At 42.1% G+C, this 17,660-nt stretch overlaps 1 protein-coding gene across 1 annotated transcript in view; it reads right to left on the bottom strand.

Moving 5' to 3' along the window:
• Positions 1-17,660, bottom strand: part of LOC112023611 (uncharacterized) — a 109,302-nt gene that overhangs the window by 60,091 nt on the left and 31,551 nt on the right. The gene's annotated exons all lie outside the window — the stretch shown is intronic.

Here is a 17,660-nt window from a genome sequence, read left to right as displayed (position 1 = left end):
AAAATCAATTTCCATTTAACCAAATATAACCTAAGTTATGTGACTTGTTAATTAATATGCATTTATAGTTTTATAAAGTTGAAAAAGATTTATAATATTTCCCTTTGAATTGAATTCTCCCTTTACTTTTAAAAAGCAATTTATAGAGCTTTTGGCATTCAGCGTCTAACCTTGGTTGGGGCATTGAATTTGGTTTATATCAGATCTTGGTGCCACATTATCAACTATCGTTACATGAGTTTTAGCTATCATGATAATAGTGGAGACAACAACGATCGGTATGCAAGAATCAATGGGCATAATCATTTACTCGGTTACTGTCATAGGGCATAATTTAATCCAAAGTTTTCAATCTTGTAATGTCACTAAGCTACCCACTTAAATGTCTATTTGAAAATTATTTATTTTCAGTAACTTATTTGTATTATTTGAGATAAAATGCAAAAAAACTAACTTATTTACAAAAAATCTAAAAGCTAAATTATTTGAAATAAAACTGAGACCAACAGTAACATGGGACTTGCAATGTTTTAAACAAAAATTAATTGGTTGACAAATGAAGACTTATTTTCAACTTATACCCAACAAACCCACACAAAGGAACACTCAAATTAGTTTGTGTGAATCAAATAAACACAGCACAATGTAAGCAGTCACAACAAGAATTGGCAAGCACAACACATACAAGTAAACACCCAACTTTATGTAAAAAAATTAAAAAATTAAAAAAAAAAAAAGAACAACCTTAAAGATTTGCCTCACCAAAACTTGCCTTAGCCTAACACACATATCCTACATGGCTACATAGGCTAAAACCCACAGTACAATGTTTCCCTGACAAAATACCCCCCAGTAGTATGTAGGCCATGCAACAAGGAGAACGTGGGTTGCATGGAAATTGAAGGGGCATGCCCAACAAAGAATGGGGATCATATGGAGGTGGTTATGGATACTATAGATGTTGGACAGAAACGAAAGGAGCGTAATCCGTTGGAGGAGATAAATATGGTTGGAGAGGCAAATAAAAAATTTAAGCATGAAGTAGAGGTAATGGCATTGGGGAAGGTAATGAAGCAACACTTGGGATCGGCGGCGGCGGCTGGGCAATCCCACCGAGAACAATGAGTACCTTAGTCTGGAACTGTCGGGGGCTTGGGAACCCCTGTACAATTACCCAACTTCAGAAAGTTGTTCTGGAAGAAGATCCTAGCTTAGTGTTCTTAATAGAAACTAAGTTTGAAGTGGATGAAATGGCTCGTATAAAAAGAAAGTTAGAAAGGCAACAAGGCTTGGTTGTTCCGTGTGTCAACCGAGGGGGTGTATTGGCTCTGCTGTGGAAATCATCCCTGAAGGTAGATATACAAACTTACTCCCCTCGTCACATTGACCCGAGGCTGGGGGTTCATTGCAATGGCAATTCATTGGGTTTTATGGGGAACCGATTACAGGAAAGAGAGGGGAATCATGGCGATTATTGGAACACTTGAGTGGCCGTCTGAATTTGCCATGGGTGGTAATGAGGGATTTTAATGAGATTATGTTTGCGGGTGAAAAGTTGGGGGGTAATCCAAGACCAAAGTGGCAGATGAACCAATTCTGTGAGGTGCTGAATAGGTGCCACCTTCGTGACCTTGGTTATATTGGCTCTGACTTTACTTGGAGTAGGAGATGGGGGTCACGGGGTTGGATTAGAGAGCGTCTTGACAGAGCTTTTGTCTCAACTAGCTGGGCTTCTGTTTTTCCCCAACAGAGGCTCCACCATGTTGCAGCCTTTACATCGGACCACTGCATGCTTCTGCTCAAATGTACTCAGACCAGCCAGAGGAGAAAGCGCAAACCGAAGTTATTCAAGTTTGAATCTATGTGGTTGAGGGACAACCAATGTGATGATTTGGTCGTTGATGCATGGGAATAGGGAGAGTGCATGGGGGGGTTGTACCCCCTTAATACATGCCTGAACGAGTGCAGGGATGCCCTCACACATTGGAATAAAACAACTTTTGGCCATGTAGGGAGGAAGATCTCAACTCTGAGGAAAAAACTACAAGTTTTAGAGAGCATTGGTGGGCTAGGGGTAGACATGGAGGAAGTTCATGAGACGAAGTTGGAGCTTAACAAAATGTTGTTGACCGAGGAGGTTATATGGAACCAACGGTCTAGGAACTGCTGGCTGAAGGCGGATGACAAGAATATGTCCTTCTTCCACACAAAGGCCTCTAACAGGCACCAACGCAACACAATTCAAAAAGTTATGTCTTTGGAGGGTGTTTAGCAGGAGGAGGAGGAGCTTATTGGCAAAACCTTTGTTGAATACTATGAGAACTTGTTCACATCCTCTAAGCCTGTGGTGAGTAGGGAACTGCTTGATGCCTTACACACCAAGATGACGGCCAGAACGAATGATATGCTGTTGCAGGAATTTAGAGCACCTGAGGTGGAGAAAGCTCTGAAACAAATGCATCTGTTGAAAGCACCGGGACCGGACAGTATGCCTCCTCTGTTTTATCAACACTTCTGGCCTAAAGTTAGTCCTGTTGTTATTCAAACTGTCTTAAATTTTCTTAACAATGGGGTAGCTCAGCCAAAATTCCATGAAACTCATATAGTGTTAATCCCGAAAACAAAGAACCCTGTGATAGTTATGGATTATAGACCAATTAGCTTATGCAATGTAGATTACAAGCTGGCCTCAAAAACGATTGCCAACCGGCTAAAAGGGGTGCTCAAAGAGGTAGTTGGGGAAACCCAATGTGCTTTTGTCTCGGAAAGGCTTATCACTGACAACGTTTTAGTGGCCCATGAGATCATGAATCATATTCACAGGAAAAGGAAAGGAAAGTATGGGGAGATGGCTTTAAAGCTGGATATGAGCAAAGCGTACGACCGAGTGGAGTGGGAATGCCTCCAATTAATCATGCAGAAACTTGGCTTTCATGAGCGGTGGATTCAGCTTATCATGAGGTGTGTGTCACTGATCACCTATGCAATTCAAGTTAATAGGGTTCCATGTGGTGCAATTCGGCCAACTAGGGGGCTGCGTTAAGGCGACCCATTGTCGCCCTATCTTTTCATCCTACTGGCAGAAGGTTTGTCGGCTCTAATCCATAGGGCAATCCAAAACAGAACCTTGAAAGGACTGGTAGCTTCAGCAAGGGGTCCGAAAGTGTCACACCTGTTCTTCGCTGACGACAGCTTGATTTTCATCGAGCCACCGTCAAGGAATGTCAGGAAATCCAAAGAATCCTACAAGTTTACGAAGCCTCTTCAGTTCAACAAATAAATCGGAGTAAAACGTCCCTCTTCTTCGGCCGAAACATTGATAATGCTACAAAAGAGTCAATCAAAACCATATTTGGAGCCCTGCTCATTAAGCCACACGAGTCTTATTTGGGCCTTCCATCCTTAGTGGGTAGATCAAAAACGAACTCCTTTGCTCAGCTGAAGGAACGGGTTGCCAATAAGCTGGCTGGGTGGAAGGAGAAGTTGCTCTCTAATGCCAGGAAGGAGATTTTAATTAAAGCAGTAGCGCAAGCAGTGCCGTCGTACACCATGAGTTATTTTCTACTTCCTAAGGCTTTGTGCCAGGAGCTTACAGTGATGGTGAGGCAATTTTGGTAGGGTCAAAAGAAAGATGAAAGGAGAATGGCGTGGATGAGTTAGGAGAAGATGTGCCTTCCGAAAGATCAAGGTGGTATGGGATTTAAGGACCTGGAGAAATTTAACCTTGCTTTGTTAGCGAAGCAGGGGTGGCGACTACAGACTAACTCTTCCTCCCTTTTTTATAGAGTCTATAAGGTAAAGTATTTTCCAGGATGTGACTTTATTGATGCAGAAATGGGCAGACAACCATCTTACAGGTGGAGAAGCATAATGGCTGCGCAGAACTTGATAAAAAAGGGAGTGAGGTGGCAGGTGGGGGATGGAGAGAAAATAAATATCTAGCGAGACAAGTGGATCCCCAGCCCGTGCACTTACATGGTCATCTCCCCAAAGTGTGATCTTCCATGTGGGCCGAGAGTGTCTGCTCTCATTAATAGTTCGACCAAAGAGTGGAAAGTGGACCTCATTAAACAGTGTTTTTTACCCCAAGACATGGAGGCCATACTTAGTATACCTCTGAGTGCACATAGAGCACAGGATAAACTCATCTGGACGGAGTCAAGAAATGGTAAGTTCTTAGTGCACAATGCTTATCGTCTAGCTCAAACAACACAGGAAGGAGGTGGCCAAGCGACAAGTTCGGATCAGTCGGTGGCTCGAAAAATTTGGAGAGGTATATGGAGCATGAAGGTCCCCAACAAGGTGAAACACTTCACATGGAAGGCATGTAGGAACATCCTGGCCGCCAAGGAAAATTTATGGAGAAGGAAGGTCACTCAAGATGGTATGTGCGACGAATGTGGCGATACGATTGAGTCGGCATCCCATCTCTTCTGGTTTTGCAAACAAGCGCAAGTAGTGTGGTCTCACAGTAAGCTTGTCCTGCCTTTTACCATCTCACAGTCATGGGAGTTTATTGATGTAGTGGGTCAGTTGCTGAAGTGGAAGGATGTCTACCCAAATATTATGGAAAGGGCCATGATGACATGCTGGGGGATTTGGAGGAATAGAAACGAGGTGAAGCATGGTGGGAAACGAAAAACTGGTGAGGCTGTGATTAAGTGCTCGAACTTCTTACTAGAGGAGTTCCAAACGGCGAATGAGGTACGAAGCAGGCAAGAAGCTCAGACTCTAGAGGTGGTGAGATGGACAGCTCCAAAGCATGGCCAATACAAGGTGAATTGCGATGCAGCGGTCTTCACTAGGAGTAGGGAGGTGGGTTTTGGTGTGATCATCCGTGACTGTGCTGGTTTGGTCATTGCTGCTTTAAGTAAGAAAGGGATTGGTCTTTCCGGAGCGGTGGAAGCGGAGGCAAAGGTGATGGAAGTGGCTGTCCAGTTTGCGAAGGATGTGGGGATAAGGGAAGCAATCTTCGAACGTGACTCACTTATTGTGAGTGGAGTAGTACAAGGCAGTGGTGATGTTCCTTCCTCGATCCAAAACATTGTCTGTGGAATTACACAGGAACTTCAAACTTTTAGAGTTGCAGAAGTGTCATATGTTAAAAGGCAGGGGAATGCCCCTGCCCATTTACTCGCCCAACATGCTTTGCATGTGGTGGACTATTTCACATGGCTAGAGGAATGTCCTAGCTTTATTGAGCACGTGTGTGCCCATGATGTTTTTCAGTTTTCTTCTGTTTGAATGAAGTGTGATTTTCCCATAAAAAAAAAAAAAGAAGTACCCCCTGTGCTTTTTAGTCTAACCCTTTGTCTTAGACATACTTGCTCACACATGTTGTTGAGCCCTAAAACAGCATAGGTTTATAGTTGCATGAAATACCATGACACATTGACACTCCTATATTTGCTGCCACATCATGAGAAAGTAGAAACTACTCTTTTTTTCTTTTCTTTTTTGGCTGAGAAGAGAAAGTAGAAACCACTACCTCTGTTTGATTTAACGAAGCTTGCAGGTTATCAGGAAAAAAAAACTCTTAGATGCACTGCCTACTGTCTTGGAATTTTTTGTCTTGCTGCTAGTACTTCCACAACTGCTTGGTAACTAACATCCTTGCTTGCTGCCACCTGTTACATGTGCATAGCCTCCTACACGTGGAAGGCTTGGCCAAAGCTACCTCTAAGTCTGACCAATATAGTCCACACAACAGTAGAGGGTAAAGGCTCTTGTCTAATCTTAAAAATAATACAAATTAATAAAAAATTAAAAATTAAAAAAGAAAAAGGTAAAGGATCAATTTGTTGTTTATGCAAAATTAAATTTTATGGCTACATGTGTTTACAATGTAAAGGTTCAACTTGCGAGGGAAGCACAATGTGTTTACAAGGTTCTGGTTTCCAGCAACTTATGCAAAAAGTTATGGCTACATTTGTTACATTGAATACTGATTACGATAAGAATTGTAATATTTATTATCAGGAATAAAATGCATATAATAGAACAACTAAATATATTCATAAGTTTGATTGTGAGTTGTAATATTAAAATAAAACTTAATATATATTTTAAAAAATATCTTAAGTTAAATTTAAAAATATCAAATATATATATATATATATATATCTTACTTATACAATTAAATTTCCTTAAATATATATTGCGGGGCCCGTGGGCCTGATAGCCTCAGCCCATCGTGTAGTAGGCCCAAGGCCCACGCCGAGGAAGGATGACCATCCGAGGCTAAATTAGAGAAAGACTCTTTTTTGGATCCACGCCGAGGACCTCTTCGTCCTCGGCATACTAAGGATAATTTTGGGAAGGGACAAGCCCAGAGCAAGCTGTCACCTCCACACTTAATGCATTCACCTAACCCCTCTGGCTGCATTAATGGGGATATAACCCCTTAGCAAGGCGATGTTGATCAGGGTGAACCACTTGAGTGCTGATAAGGCCTCTGATGGGACGGACGGTCAGAAGAAAGGCGAATGGATGATCAATAGATGGAAGAACGAGATAGGACGATGAAGACTATATAAGAGGAGCGAGTAAAGTAAGAAAGGGGGGAAAAAAAGAAAGAAGAAAAGGCCTCCTCGGTCCCCCAGTTGTAAATAATTCTAAGTATTTTTTTTTAATAAAAAAAAAGAGTTCATGCTTCGTGAATGTCGGCCAACGCCTAAATCTTCGATCTACTCTCTACAAATTTATTGTTGAGCATGTTGGGCTGAAAACTCATTCATACTCTGGGTCCAATCCAGGTTGAGTCCCTACAATTGGCGTCGTCTGTGTGGAGGATTAGTGCACTGGCCGGCGCACCAGGCGATTGTTCTAAGTGGTCGTTTTACAGTAGGTTGGCAACGTATCAAAAAAAAAAATCGCAGGAAAGTGGAAGATTCGACAGCAAAGAGAGAAAGCTTTATATTATTTCATAAATAGAAAAGTACAATATACAATCAGAGGCTCAGGCAGGCGTGTTTTACAAACAAATTTACAAGCTAATTCTACAATCAGGGGCCCAGGTGGACCCGTCCTAGAACTAGCTAGAGGGAAGTGTCAACCCGTTCCCTTATTGGCATCAAGAGAATGGGAGAACTTGACAATAAGAGGGCGGAAGGGGGCTGAGCCTGGCTCGCTTCAAGGCCACCAACAACTCCTTTCTCGGAGCAGCGGAGCTTGAACAAAGCGAGGAGCAGATGCAGGGGCTTCGGGACGCCCTCCCTCGTGATGTTCCCTTGATTCTCTCTAATTCTCACGAGCGTTGGCCGTTGGAGACGACAACACTCGAGCACCGCCCGTGACATGAATTCGCACGTCTCCTCCGTCGGGGGTGCGCTCCGAGGAGAAACATCAGGTACTTCAACGACATCCCTCCGGGCCACTGTGTATGGCGCCATCGGGCTTACGCCTAGACTCTGCCGCACCGGAAGCCCAGTGGGGGTTGCGGCCATAAGGCTCTTGGCACGGATGTCCTCACACCCGCGCAAAGCCACCCCATAGTTGCCAACTCCGGTCACAATTCTGACGGGGTTATTAAAGGGGCTTGGGAGCTGAAAGGGTGTGTTCTTTCTGTTTGTGTTGGGAGGTTCATGGAGTATGGAGAAACCATCCCCCGGAAAGCGTTATATAGAGGACGAGGGTTGGTGAGAATTAATTCATGCAGAATTCGAAAAGAGAGTTATCAGCTAGGCTAATAATGAAGCTACCAAATTCCAAGGGGGCCGTAGACTGTTGGACTTGTGTTAATTCACGAGGACATTAATGAAGGCGCGTCTCGCGCACCGAAGCGTCAAGCGTAGAAAACGAATAGTCAAGGGACACCTCGTGATTGAAGAGGAGGGGAACTTGAGTTGAAGGCGAGGTCAATGCCACATGTAAGATCAGAGTTCAAACCATCCCTGCCCAGAGCACCGTAGAGCTAACAGTCCTACCCGAGGAGAAACCGCTTCCAGTAAAGCGGTTCGAGGACATCATTATACCAAAAGTAAGGTTCTCAGAACCGAAGACAAGCTCCTTCCACCAGGAAAATAGAAGTGAGAGACAGAACCAAGGCATTGCATGGTCCTCAGACTCAAGCCTATGGGAAAACTAATCACATCATTATATCTGGGTATCAGACAGAACCAAGGTATTGCATGGTCCTCAGACTCAAACCTATGGGGAAACTAGATACTTACAGAAAAATAGAAGTGATAGACAGAACCAAGGCATTGCATGGTTCTCAGACTCAAGCCTATGAGAAAACTAAAATCACACCATTATATCTGGGTACTAGACAGAACCAAGGTATTGCATGGTCCTCGGACTCAAATCTATGGGGAAACTAGATACTTACAGAGAAATAGAAGTGATAGACAGAACTAAGGCATTGCATGGTCCTCGGACTCAAGCCTATGGGAAAACTAATCACACCATTATATCTGGGTACTAGACAGAACCAAGGTATTGCATGGTCCTCGGACTCAAACTTATGGGGAAACTAGATACTTACAGAAAAATAGAAGTGATAGACAAAACCAAGGCATTGCATGGTCCTCGGACTCAAGCCTATGAGAAAACTAATCACACTATTATATCTGGGTACTAGACAGAACCAAGGCATTGCATGGTCCTCGGACTCAAACCTATGGGAAACTAGATACTTACAGAGAAATAGAAGTGATAGACAGAACCAAGGCATTGCATGGTCCTCGGACTCAAGCCTATGGGAAAACTAATCACACCATTATATCTGGGTACTAGACAGAACCAAGGTATTCATGGTCCTCGGACTCAAACCTATGGAGAAACTAGATACTTACAAAAAAATAGAAGTGATAGACAGAACCAAGGTATTGCATGGTCCTCGGACTCAAGCCTATGGGAAAAANTAACATGTACTAACTTAATTTTGTGCAATACAGCAACAGTTGCCACTCGCCAACTTTCCAAACAAAAAAATTTATTATCCACAAGGACCACTGCATACAAAATCAACATTTTTTTTTTTTGTAAGTTCATACAAAATCAAAGGGTGGGGATGTAAAATAAGGCCAATGCAAGAAGGAACAGTGCACCAGGCCCAGCCTTGTTCAATTATTAATTTTGTTCTTCTATCATGAATAGCTACCACTGTACCACAAATTGACAAACACGCCAAAGAGGTGGAGAGTAGGTACATATATATCTTAATCATTAACACGTAATTTTGACCTTGCCAGAAAATTGCAAAGCTGCATACGACCGGAATCAAATCTAGGATAACTACGGGTTTGGAAGTTTTCAATTGATTTGGAAAACCCAAAAAAAAGACATCATAACAATTTACAATGTTTATCTTTAAAAAAAGTTATTCTACTTACACAAATATTTTACAAAATCTTTGACATAGTTTATTATGATTGAATAAAAATAGTCAAAAGGCTCGTAAAATAGGGAAAAAAAGGTTTTTATACTAAAATAGATATAAGTTTTTACACTTGGTGTGATTGCTCTTCTTATGTGAAAGACATATTACTTTATATATATATATATATATATTTAGGAGGGGATTACCATATATACACTTGTCCAAGTACAATGAATCTTTGGTGTAATTTTTTAACTTTTTTTTTTTTTTTTTTAATTTTTATAACTTTTCACATTTTAGACAGCGGGACATTGACATGCTCATATACAGTTCGTAGCCTTTGCATCATTTATAACAACAGAAACTTGTCTATTTATTACATAACCTTTTTTCTTTTTTTTCTTTTTTTTTTGAGAATGTTACATAACCTAATATAAACTATAAAAGTAGGTACTACTACAAATATCTTGGTTGTACATCATTCTCTCTTAACAGCATTGCAACAAGAAGTAGATATATCCAAACAAAAATCTGACACGAAGACCACGTCAATATATGTATATATATATATATATATATATGTGGGGCTCGTGGGCCTGATAGCCTCAGCCCATCGTGTAGTAGGCCCAAGGCCCACGCCGAGAAAGGATGACCATCCGAGGCTGAATTAGGAAAAGACTCTTTTTTGGATCTACGCCGAGGACCTCTTCGTCCTCGGCATACTAAGGATAATTTTGGGAAGGGACAAGCTCAGAGCAAGCTGTCACCTCCACACTTAATGCATTCACCTAACCCCTCTGGCCGCATTAATGGGGATATAACCCCTTAGCAGGGCGACGTTGATCAGGGTGAATCACTTGAGTGCTGATAAGGTCTCTGATGGGACGGACGGTCAGAAGAAAGGCGAATGGATGATCAACAGATGGAAGAACTGATTAACCACAGGAGTTTTGCTTTTCTTTTCGCAGATCTGCACGCCTTCGCACGTCATTTCCACTGGTCAACAAAGCGGATTTGGAAACCGTTCTTAGGACGGAACTTTTCCTGAATTAATCTAATAACCAGGTTAGAGTTGCTCACAAAATCCTCGGATGCGACCCAGCCCAGAAATCAGTTTCAGTTCTAAAGCACGTAATTAGAGCTCGTGACCCTCGGCTTAGGTCAGATTACCGTGGTGGAGGACGGTTTTGCATTTTCCGAGGGATCTCACATACCTGAAGGCATTCCGCTAGCAGGTCCATCCTCATCCCACCAAGTAACGGAAACCGAGGAAGGACAATCTAAGAAGGCAGGGGAGGTAGTTGAACTGAGCTCTTCTGAGGACGAATATAGTGTGTTCAACTTAGCTGATCAGTACGAGGATCCCTCTGGTGATCTAGGAGACCCTCATCTGTCCGAAACTGATCTCCGGTCCCTAAGAGTTGGTACTCAGGCCGAGATGGGTTTAAAAAGACAGCCCCAGACCAATCTTCTTGACCTGCTTAAAGGCGGCTCCAAGAAGGGTGCACCGGAAGAGTCACAGCCCAAGCCCTCAACACCTCTGCCCCAGATTTTAACTGTGCAAACCAGGTCATCCTCTGTCCTTACAGTATCAGACCCTCAGACCGAGTCTTATGATCCGAAAAGGAAGAGACTTTCCAAGGGTAAGGAGCCAATGGATGGGAGCAAATCCCACTCCCCGCCCGAGGAGGGTGGATTCCGCAAGCCTCCGAAGCAACTGGAGCTCGGTGGTCAACGGAAAGGTAGGAAGATCATCCAGCAGTCTGAGGCCCAAGCCTGGCTGCCCGTTGCCATGCTCCATGATCAACCCCTGATGGATGACGCATCGATACGGGAATCTCAAGGAGTTGAGGGGGCTCTCATAGCCAATGCCCTGGAGAAGTCTCTTCTCCTTCCCACTGACATGGCCGAGCTAAGAAATATGAGTGGGCTAGAGGTTGTCCTTAACCTTAAGAAATATCTAGGCATGGTGGGTCCCTTGGTACCTATTTACTTTATTTGAACTGTGTTACTTAGTACCTTCCCTTCTCTTTACGGAGTTACTTGTTTTTATTGGCAGGCTATCCAGGCTCTTTTCAGGTTGGACNATGGTCCTCGGACCCAAGCCTATGGAAAACTAGATACTTATAGAAAAATAGAAGTGCTAGACAGAACCAAGGTATTGCATGGTCCTCGGACTCAAACCTATGGGAAACTAGATACTTATAGAGAAATGAGAACGTTAGACAGAACCAAGGCATTGCATAGTCCTCGGACTCAAGCCTATGGGGAAACTAACCGCTCAGTTATATCTGCGTACTAGACAGAGCCAAGGTATTGCATGGTCCAAGGACTCGAATCTATGGAGAAAATAACTATCTGTAGAAAACCAAAGCGTTACTTAGAGTCAAGCTATAATACTGTCCTTAGATTTATATTTGAGGGATAACAGATGATCTTATAAGACTAACTCCAGAATAGAATACAAGTATTGAGCAGAATATTAGAGTAAAGCAAGTAAAAGAAAATATCCATAGTTGGAAGCAAAGTATTGAGTATTCAGTTCAAACAGAAAATATACAGTCTCCTTGCAACGCCACCGAGGCAAGAAACAAAATGAAATAAAAGAGAAAATAAACAGAATTATCCTATGTCATATGCCAGTCTCCCCAACTCAGTAGGCAAATTAACTCGATAGGCAGATCAAAAGGCTTTAGCCAATGCCTAAGGGCCTTGTCTCGGAGGGTCCGCGGGTATGGCCGGGGAGTCTGCAAGAGGTCTTGCCACGTCTTGGGGCATTTCCTGACCCTCGGTTCTAACTCCCCCCAACGCTCTCTGGGGTTCAACCTCCTCGGGTGGTTTGCCAGCTGAAGATGTAGCCTCGGCGGTCTTATTGTGGCTCTCACTCGCTGGTAATGCGGACCCCTCCTCAGGAGCAGTAGGGGCAGTCTCGCGAATTGCAATGGGGTAATATACCCTGTCCTCCCTCCTAAGGGCAGATGAGGCATCAACCCCTGCTTGGTTAAGGGCTTCATGCCAGGTCTCAGAACAAAAATGCTTGCACACTGCAGGAACTTGAGCCCGAAGGGTAGCTTCAGTCTTAGCCACCTCATCTGCGAAAGCCTCCTCCTCCGCCTGTTCTACGGAGCGCTTAGCGTCTATTTTTGCAAATACCGCCTCATCTTTGGCTTTCACAGCCTTGTCCCTGGCATACTCGGCAATACCTTTCTCATGGATTGCCTCGGCCAACTTTTTCTTCAGGTAGGCAATGTCCTCTTTGCCAGCTTGTAGGTGGCCCTCAACGTCTTGCAAGCGATTGGTCTGATCCTCAGCTTGCTTCCTAGCCGCGGCTAAGTCGGAAGCAGCAGTGTCCTTGGCCTTTGTCATCTCCTCCAGGTTCTCGGTCGCCTTTTTTAGGTCGGCCTCAGATCTCTTGAGGGTACTGGCAGCTTTCAAGAACTTGTCACGCTCTTGCGCTAAGGCGCTGCTCTGGCCATCGACCTCCTCGTCCAACCTGAAAAGAGCCTGGATAGCCTGCCAATAAAAACAAGTAACTCCGTAAAGAGAAGGGAAGGTACTAAGTAACACAGTTCAAATAAAGTAAATAGGTACCAAGGGACCCACCATGCCTAGATATTTCTTAAGGTTAAGGACAACCTCTAGCCCACTCATATTTCTTAGCTCGGCCATGTCAGTGGGAAGGAGAAGAGACTTCTCCAGGGCATTGGCTATGAGAGCCCCCTCAACTCCTTGAGATTCCCGTATCGATGCGTCATCCATCAGGGGTTGATCATGGAGCATGGCAACGGGCAGCCAGGCTTGGGCCTCAGACTGCTGGATGATCTTCCTACCTTTCCGTTGACCACCGAGCTCCAGTTGCTTCGGAGGCTTGCGGAATCCACCCTCCTCGGGCGGGGAGTGGGATTTGCTCCCATCCATTGGCTCCTTACCCTTGGAAAGTCTCTTCCTTTTCGGATCATAAGACTCGGTCTGAGGGTCTGATACTGTAAGGACAGAGGATGACCTGGTTTGCACAGTTAAAATCTGGGGCAGAGGTGTTGAGGGCTTGGGCTGTGACTCTTCCGGTGCACCCTTCTTGGAGCCGCCTTTAAGCAGGTCAAGAAGATTGGTCTGGGGCTGTCTTTTTAAACCCATCTCGGCCTGAGTACCAACTCTTAGGGACCGGAGATCAGTTTCGGACAGATGAGGGTCTCCTAGATCACCAGAGGGATCCTCGTACTGATCAGCTAAGTTGAACACACTATATTCGTCCTCAGAAGAGCTCAGTTCAACTACCTCCCCTGCCTTCTTAGATTGTCCTTCCTCGGTTTCCGTTACTTGGTGGGATGAGGATGGACCTGCTAGCGGAATGCCTTCAGGTATGTGAGATCCCTCGGAAAATGCAAAACCGTCCTCCACCACGGTAATCTACCTAAGCCGAGGGTCACGAGCTCTAATTACGTGCTTTAGAACTGGAACTGATTTCTGGGCTGGGTCGCATCCGAGGATTTTGTGAGCAACTCTAACCTGGTTATTAGATTAATTCAGGAAAAGTTCCGTCCTAAGAACGGTTTCCAAATCCGCTTTGTTGACCAAGTGGAAATGACGTGCGAAGGCGTGCAGATCTGCGAAAAGAAAAGTAAAACTCCTGTGGTTAATCAATCAAAGCGGATATGCAAAAAAAAAAAATATATATATATATATATAATAAATAAATAAAAATACTGAAACCTAGATTGTCTCCTACTTCGGATACCCTACCTGGCTCCCCCTCTACTGTTGGGCAGTGAAGACCGTTATGCCACTCCCCCGACACTATGAGGAAATCTTGAGTCAACCCCTTATTAGAGTCAGGAAGGCACTGGATAAGTAGGACCCTGTCATCCCTCGTCTTCATATAGTACGTCTTACCCCTCAGGTGATGAAGGTTGTAGCACCAGTTTACATCGTGGTGAGTCAGTCTCAGCCCCATTTTCTCATTCAAGGTATCGACACATCCTAATATCCTAAATACATTCACGGCGCACTGGGTAGGAGCCAGACGGAAATGCCTAAGGTAACCGACAGTCACTGACCTCATAGGGATTCTCATCCCTCCCTCTACAAAGGCGACTATCGGGATCACGACTTCACCCTCTTTCCTCTTAATGTACCACTCCCCTTCTTCACAGTACCTCAAACTTACATTATTGGGTATCCCATAGTCAACAATGAATTTGTTCATCATCTCGTCAGACTCAACCAACTTCTTAAACTTACCCATCCCCCAAGGACGACTAAAGGTTCCAGAAGAAGAAAAAGAGGAGTAGAATCAAAGAAAATTTGGGGTTACCGGGAGAAGAAGACTTACAGAAATATGACGATTCTCTTCGGGCAGTGTGTAAGTTGAACCAGATTCAAATTATATGCATCAATGGTCGTAAGCGCAAAAATGAGGAAACCAGGCAGTTCAAACAAGTACTTATACTCCCCCTTAGGTTCCCCAAATGTAACCGCCTGCCCATAAAAGCAGGAGATCCCCACCGAACAATTACCATCACACCGTTGAAAGTGAGAAACGTGGAGCCGCCAAAATTTAATGTGGGCACACACTGAGTCTTGAAACGCCAAAACGTACATCGGGCAGTTGAAAAGTCGCCAGCATTAACGCGGACCGAAGTGGGGCGATTCGTCTAGAGGGCCCATAGATATCAAAACCCTCCTCTCCATCCGAGGGAACGTGCAGCAGGATTTTGAAGGGCTATTGTGGGGCCCGTGGGCCTGATAGCCTCAGCCCATCGTGTAGTAGGCCCAAGGCCCACGCCGAGGAAGGATGACCATCCAAGGCTGAATTAGGAAAAGACTCTTTTTTGGACTTACGCCGAGGACCTCTTCGTCCTCGGCATACTAAGGATAATTTTGGGAAGGGACAAGCCCAGAGCAAGCTGTCACCTCCACACTTAATCCATTCACCTAACCCCTCTGGTCGCATTAATGGGGATGTAACCCTTTAGCATGGTGACGTTGATCAGGGTGAACCACTTGAGTGCTGATAAGGCCTCTGATGGGACGGACGATCAGAAGAAAGGCAAATGAATGATCAACAGATGGAAGAATGAGATAGGACGATGAAGACTATATAAGAGGAGCGAGTAAAGTAAGAAGGGGGGAAAAAAGAAGAAGAAAAGGCCTCCTCGGCCATGGGCCGAGGAGCTTCCCCCAGTTGTAAATAGTTCTAAGTATTTTTTTTTAACAAAAGAAAAGAGTTCATGCTTTGTGAATGCCGGCCAGCGCCTAAACCTTCGATCCACTTTCTAAAAATTTATTGTTTGGGCTTGTTGGGCTGAAAACCCATTCATATTCTGGGTCCAATTCAAGTTGAGTCCCTACATGTATTATTCAGCCTTAAATTTTAAAAATGATATAATATTGCACCATCCCAACAAATGCACCAGATTTTGTGTTATCATTTTATTTCACTCTTCTACAATGTAATACTCCTATACTCTTTTAGGTATTTTGCAATAAAGACAATCTAAGATAGAAATAATATACATTGATACTTTTAATTGATTTAAAAATAAAAATAATAATAATAAAAAGTCATACAATCTCTTTAAAAAAAATCAATTTATGCATAGAACATTTGAAAAAAAAAATTGAGTATATTAACATTTAATTTAATACTTCTAAGTTAAATTAATTTTTATTATTTTTAAGTAATCAAATGATTTTTTTTGATATCTAAATTTAGATTAATCTTTTAATTTCAAATACAAATTAATATATATTAATAAATTTTATTTATATGTTTTATTTGTGTGAAATATACTTATAGTGAACACAAATTATAAAGTACTTTAAGCAAAACACTGATTATATTAACTCTAAACCTAAACATGGAAAAATAAATTGCAAATAGGCACAAAAAATAAATTATCTTACATTCACATCATATAAGGGAATCAAAATTTTTTATTTAATCAATTAAATTTTTTTCATTTATATAAAATAATTTTATCTTAACTGCCGCATTAATGGGGATATAACCCCTTAGCAGGGCGACGTTGATCAGGGTGAACCACTTGAGTGCTGATAAGGCCTCTGATGGGACGGACGGTCAGAAGAAAGGCGAATGGATGATCAACAGATGGAAGAACGAGATAGGACGATGAAGACTATATAAGAGAAGCGAGTAAAGTAAGAAAGGGGGGGGGGAAAGAAAGAAGAAAAGGCCTCCTCGGCCATGGGCCGAGGAGCATCCCCTAGTTGTAAATAGTTCTAAGTATTTTTTTTAACAAAAGAAAAGAGTTCATGCTTCGTGAATGCCGGCCAGCGCCTAAACTTTCGATCCACTCTCTAAAAATTTATTGTTTGGGCTTGTTGGGCTGAAAACCCATTCATATTCTGGGTCCAATTCAAGTTGAGTCCCTATAATATATAAACAGAGACCTTATATAGGAAATCATGAGGTTCTACTATATGACGCAATCTTTGAAGTTTTCTTTATTTAGGCTTTTGAATCAACGAAGTTTACATTTATATCAAAGTATTAGTTCATTGAATTAACCATTAGAGTAAATGCATATATTAATTATCTATAGTTGTATATTAATTATTTATATTAAATGAATTTATATGATTATTTTTATAAACTCTATATAAGAGATAATTTTTAGTTGGAATAATAATAATAAATTTAGAATATGACATTCTCACTTATGTTTAGTTGCTTTGACAACAATTAACACAAAAGCCATAAAAAAATTATATATTTGTGAATTCACTAAAATTATTCTTAATCTTTTAAATTTCCTAATTCCTTTCAGTCACATGTGATATATATATATATATGTGTGTGTGTGTGTGTGTGTGTGTGTGTGTGTGTGTGTTAGAATAAATATATTTATTTTGCTATAGCATAATGAAATTTTAATATCATTTTTCTAAGATTTATACGAGAAACAATATTTTTTTTTAATGCGAGAAACAACTGAAACACTATATCATGCAACAATTGAAGCTCCAACAAAAATGGGGAAAAATTAGTAATACACAATCAAGAATGTAAAAAATAAAAAATAAAAAATAAAAAAATGAATGATATATGCATTTTTTTTATTAGGCATGAAGCATGCTTATCAATATTAACCATTATATCATGCAATCTTAATGTCTTTTTATTTTCTCTATAAAATAACTAAATATTACAATTTTTACAAGGAAATTTATTGAAATTTTTTTATACATCGATAGTTGGGGGACTTAAATTATGAATGTCTCTATTAGAAGCTACAAAATTCTTGGTAAAACTTATTGAAATATTAGAGAAAACTAATAATAAATTGCACCGCACATCGTGCGAGAATTCAGCTAGTTG

Source organism: Quercus suber, unplaced genomic scaffold, assembly GCF_002906115.3.
Source record: "Quercus suber isolate HL8 unplaced genomic scaffold, Cork oak 2.0 scaffold_172, whole genome shotgun sequence".
NCBI lineage: Eukaryota > Viridiplantae > Streptophyta > Magnoliopsida > Fagales > Fagaceae > Quercus > Quercus suber.
The sequence above is the reverse complement of the archived record's forward strand: the minus strand, read 5'-3'. Positions and strand labels throughout refer to the sequence as shown.